Genomic DNA, 6,181 nt, shown 5'->3' on the forward strand with positions numbered 1-6,181 from the left:
CCCGCCTCCTGGAGTACGTCGTCCTTCCCAGCCGAAGCCCCAGCCCCGGTTTCGTAGCCGGCCCGCAGCCGTGAAAGCTGGCCTCGGGCGGTGGGCTCGCAGCACGTTGTACTGCAAGGGAGTACCGGAACGGGAGTCTCCATTTTCTGTGCGGGTCTTCGTTTCCGTAACGCTCCGCTGCGAACGTGCTTGGCAAGGCACGCGGGGGGGCCGGGGCGGAAAGCTGGCTCTCGGCTTCCCCCTCGGTCAGCTGAAGGGCTGACTTCTGAGTTCGGCCCAGATGACAGATACGTTACTGTTAACAGGCTGTGGTAGATGAGGTCCTAAACCCAAGTGAGGAATAAAGCATTGCCTTGCTTCTGAGGCGGTGCAGCTGGACAAAGTTACCTGTCCTTCCACTTACTGCCACCTGCGGTTACAGCTGCTGTTTCTGACCTCCAGCAACTTTCCAAACACTTTCTCTTTGCTAGTAGGAAGCGGGTTGAAATTATTCGGAGAGAGAAAAGGTGTTAAACTGCTTTTTTTCTTCTATACTTCTACAATTTGATTTTGTTGTCTAAATCTTTTCTCCTATCGCATTCATGTTCTTCCTGTGCAAAAATGCTGAACAAAGAACCAGGAGCCCTACAGCAAGTTTGAACGCGGTTCTCCAAATTAATTTTTAATAAGGTTTCTATTAAGCATCCCAACCAGACCACAAGTTCCGTATAACACAGATGTTAACGTAGCTCCATACTGAATGAACTAGTAACGTATACTGTAAACATGGAGCGTTTCCCATTTTTAACACAGCAAATAGCACAGCTGAAAAAACCAGAAGTTCCTCCCTCTCTCTGTTAGACTAAACCAAATACATGATTTTCCCATGTAACCCTAACTCATTTAAAAACTGAAGTAGTTTCTGCAGAGTGAGTCTCTCGCGTAGACAAGCTGAGGTGAATTGACAAAGTGCTTAGCAAATAACCCATACCGTCTTAATTAAATGCAGTTACATTAGGTGCTGCCACTCATTATGTAGATATGGTTCTAATTACACTGGCGTGAGTTCTGTAACATAGACCTGGGTGAAATCAATATGGGTAAATGATTTGGAAAACGTAGCCAGTTTTAGCATGATTAGGAAGGACAATGAAGAATGAAAGGAAGGAAGGAAGGAAGGCAGACAGACAAGTGTATGGAAGAAAACAGCTATTAACTCGTAATAGAAAAACTAGCTTGGAAAACTGACAGTAAAAGTAACATAACAGAGCTTCTTCCTTTATAATATTTCACTTCTTCCTTCATCAGCTGAAGTCTATTTAAATTTTTTTAATTGGATTTTCACCACAAACCCTTCAGGACCAAACAGTGTTGGGGGGTGTGGGGGGTGTGTGTGTGGCCACAGGTTTTGCAAGCCAGATTAGATCTTAAGGTACAATTACAAGATCTCCCAGGCTTCATATAATGCTGCCAGTCACATGTAAATTTTGGGGTCACCAGCAGCATTACACAGGCATAACCAGTTAGAACTCACTGTGCGATTATGGTGGGTAGTCAAGGTGAAACAATCACTGACAGCAGAGAGAAGGGGAGTAACAGGTAACAGAGACAATGTAATACTTCCTCATTCCCAAATTTTTCAGTTACTAGTTTTGCATTCTTCTGCCTTAAAAAAATAACCCACAAAAGACCCACTAATTCTGCAAGCATTCACATTATGCTATTCTGGGATGCGCATGATAGAGATGCTGTAACAACAGGGCTTGCCAGTGGTGGGGAACTCACAGCTTAGGCTTTTGATGACAAAGGGTCTTGTTTCATTGCTGTGTCAGATTGCCACACACATTACAGGAGTACTTACAGTCCCCTGCAGCACCGATTTCTCCCTACTTTAGTTTGCTTTCTCTTGTGAGCAGAGTCGGAAAGGGAGATAATCTTGTGTAGTTCATGTATCAGTTGATGAAAATAAGTGGTCGAATGAATGCCTTGGCAGTTAAATATCCTCTTCTCTAGAAATGAGATTTAGGCAAAAGGAAATGTTTTGAGCTAGATCAAAAGAGGGAGGTAAGCACCTAAAAGCTGATATTGCAATAGGTAAGGTTTAAGGGGCATCTGGAATCCCATCTTAAGTTCCTTAAGTATAGGTAATGCTGAAAAGCCCAATCTGCCACTCTTGAGCGGGAAATCTTTTGTAGTCAATAGGAAGTAATAGAGCCCTGGTCTGCTGTAAAGCTAGCTGATGTTCAGAGCTACAGAGATGTGTCTTTGCTCATTTTTGATACGCATTCTAGCGTCTTGTTTTCAAGGCAGGGTTTTAAACAATTTTTAAAACCAAGGAATTGCTGAAGCATTCATCTGGCTGTATGAAACTGAAGTTCAATTCCTTCCTTTGCTTGGGGGATGCAGATCACATCTCCTGCATCATGCTGAAGTGTTCTAATAATAGGAGCTCTTTCTAAAGAGTCCTTGGATGAGGGTTGTTGGACATTAATCAACAGCAACCTCTTGTCATTCCAAAGTGGTTAATTATTGTTGTGCCCAGCAGCCTACATATATTCATGCTATTCAGCCATTTGTATCAAGTATGTATGTTCATGTACAGAGTGAAATTAAATGCAGATGTTGGTTAAAGAGATTCTTCATTACTGAGACATACAGACTGAGTCACCAAAGAGTGAGAACTTTACCCATTGTTGGGGCGAGCAGCCAGGTACAGAACATGAAACTTGAGCCAAAAAACAAATGTATGCATTTACATAAGTATAAAGTAAAACATTATATATTTCAGTGTAGAAAAATGGCACAACTGCCTCCCAAATTAAATCAGTTTTGCCCGTCACTCTGAAACCGATCTGTCTCATCCATCTGAGGATTTTGAAGGAGAGATTCGCTCTAAAAGCTATCATGGTCCACTGAGAGGCATTTTCTTTCTAATAGATGCGACTTCAAGTGTAATACAGACAGAAAACAGAATCCTAGTGGTCACAGTTGATAAAAAGGCCGTAGCAAATCAGCTGGAGAAAAAAAGGAACTTTTCCACTTTTATCTTAGGGTACATAGATTTTTAGTGTGGTTGCCTGTTTACTTGTACTGTCTGTTTGGGGAGTTGTGTGTAAATACCTCTATTTGCCTTTTGCCTTGACCTGGTTTGAATGAAGAGTAACCAGAAAACAGCTTTACTCAGGAGTGTGGCACTCAGAAGCCTTACCAGTTACCTAATTCCCTATCACATTCTTCAGTGTTCCCAGAGAGGAAATATGAGTGTGCCTCCATTGAAGCAGCACTGGAACTAGGGGCTTGGAGAAGAAGAGTCTTTGGTGGTCAGTGGTGATCAGGTAGGGTCCTTGGTGTGCAGCAAGACTTAGGGAAGCACGGTTAAGCCTAGAAGATCACCACTGAGTTTTGGGTGGTGGAATAGGGAGTGTTCTCTGTTCTACAAAAATTTGGCACCCAAAACGATTTGTCAGGATTATTTCAACCATAAGAGGGAGCAGGTTCTTGTTTTCTGGTAGTCAGAATGTTCCTTGGGGAGTGTTATTTAAGATTTTTATCTAATGACTGCTTCATATGTCAGGGGCCTGTTTATAGGCACTTTCTGAGGGCAGTGGCTACTTCTGGGCACTATTTTCACATCAGTGGGCCCAGATCACCTCCAGCAGGGGAACTGAATCCGTCTTGTATGTTCTTGATAACTGCTCTGCTTGCTAGCATATTGTGTAATCGAGTGAACATTACCTCCATTTGTCTGGAGGCAGCTGCTTCCACATTTTAGAAGGAGCCCAGCTGAACAGCACATCAGGAGAGTGCACTAAGGGTGCATACTGTGTTGAGCCCCTGAAGGATTTCAAATGGACAAATGCTTGATCTCTGGGAAAGAAATGTGATGCACAGGTTTATGAACATGCATATAGTACAGTAACATTGAAGGAACTCATGCAGATCCAGATACATTGAGGACTCAGAAAAGAGTAAGAACAAGAATGGTTTGTCTGGATAATAACTGTGGCACTGGGAAGCCTTAGCAAGTGCCTAACTCCCCAGGACATTGAAAAGATTTCTGGTTTTCAAATGCACACTTGATGTGACTTACTCTTTTATCTTCAATAGCTCTGTTAAATATTACTTTTAAGTTCAATCAGGTACTTTTTAAAAATATGCTTTTAATGGAGATATGCTTAGCAGTGTTCAAAAAACCAAAAGATCAAATTAATCATTGGTAACAAGTAGTTGTTTTTTCTTCTTCCTTGTTCATCCCAATCAAACCTTCTCCTTCTAGCAAGATGACAATTTCAAAATCAAAGTAATCTTTAAATGTTTTTACAGTGACTTTTAGAGAGTAGAAATTCCCAGTTCTTTGACAAACACTATACACGTCCTTTGTAAATACTGTAGTCCAGCATTTTTTCATTAACAGTAAGAGCTTGCGAGGGCCTGGGCCTCAGCTGGTTTCTGCCATCTGGTGGATACGTGGAGTCCCTACCTTAATACTTCTAATTTCCACTAATTCTTAATAACCAATATTCTAAATAACTAAGCAAGTATCACAGAATCACAGAATGGTTGAGGTTGGCAGGGACCTCTGGAGGTCATCTGGTCTGACCCCCCTGCTCAAGCAGGGCCACCTACAGCCAGTTGCCCAGGACCACGTCCATGTGGCTTTTGAATATCTCCAAGGAGGGAGACTCCACCACCTCTCTGGGCAACCTGTGCCAGTGCTCAGTCACTCACACAGCGAAAAAGTGTCTGCTGATGTTCAGAGAGAACCTCCTGTGTTTCAGTTTGTGCCCATTGCCTCTGATCCTGTCACTGGGCACCACTGAGGAAAGCCTGGCTCTGTCCTCTTTGCACTCTCCCTTCAGGTATTTATACACATTAACAGATCTCCCCTGAGCCTTCTCTTCTCCAGGCTGAACAGCCTGGGCTCTCTCAGCCTTTGCCCCTGGGAGAGATGCTCCAGTCCTTTCATCATCTTTGTGGCTCTTCGCTGGACTCTCTCCAGTATGTCCATGTCTCTCTTGTACTGGGGAGCCCAGAACTGGACAGAGTGCTCCAGATGTGGCCTCACCAGTGCTGAGCAGAGGGGAAGGATCGCCTCCCTCGGCCTGCTGGCAATGCTCCTCCTTACGCAGCCCAGGATACCATCAGCCTTCTTTGCCACAGGGGCACATCACTGGCTCCTGTTCAACTTGGTGTCCACCAGGACTCCCAGGTCCTTTTCTGCCAAGCTGCTCTCCGGTTGGGCAGCCCCCAGCATATAATGGTACATGGGGTGGTTGTTACCCAGGTGCAGGACTTTGTAGTTCCCCTTGTTGAACTTCATGAGGTACTTTGTACAGAGTACTTCATGAGTACTTTTACAGAGGTTCTATTTAAGAAAGTATGAGATCCGTTGAAGCTTTTCATAGGAAAAAAGCTTTCTACATTTGGAGACTTAGTAAAAGATCTCCTTCTTTTTTACATGTATTTTACTGGCTGATTGACAGCATCTGTACTGGTGAATATTTGACCCGTGCAGGTTTATAAAAATGAACTGGCTAATTACACCATACACATTTGTTCCATATCAACATATGCACGAAATGCGCTGTTTTCTCTTTTGACAAGTTGCACTGATTTAGAGCATAACCACAATTTTAGTGCAGCGTGGAGCTGAAATCAAGGGGCATATCTTGTGTGATAGCATGCAGTAAAAAGAAATGATCAGTAGGACCTTAGGGATGCTCAGCATTTAGCAGTTCATTCCTTGCTGGAGTCAACCATTAAACACAGATGAAGCTTGCTGCCGAAGACTTGGTGGACATAACTGATCATGGTTGGGATGATTCATCAAATCATCATTCTGCAGCTTGTTGACTATTTCTATCTCAAGATATACTTGATTTTTCAGAAAATGAGTTTTTAACCTTTAATTGTACACAAATTCATGTAGGGTAGAATCAGAACCTTGGATTTATTTTGTTTATTTAGCATTCCTTTATATTTTTGAAGTTAAAGACAGGTTGCAGGGAAAGAACAGTCCAACCTACTGGAAATATATGACAAGTATTTTTTATGAGGACCAGAACTGACAAAATAGAATCATAGAATCATAGAATCATTAAGGTTGGAAGAGACCTCTAAGATCATCGAGTCCAACCGTCAACCCAACACCACCATGCCCACTAAACCATGTCCCTAAGCGCCTCATCTACACGTCTTTTAA

The sequence above is a fragment of the Pygoscelis adeliae genome, unplaced genomic scaffold (assembly GCF_000699105.1).
Source record: "Pygoscelis adeliae isolate BGI_AS28 unplaced genomic scaffold, ASM69910v1 Scaffold186, whole genome shotgun sequence".
NCBI lineage: Eukaryota > Metazoa > Chordata > Aves > Sphenisciformes > Spheniscidae > Pygoscelis > Pygoscelis adeliae.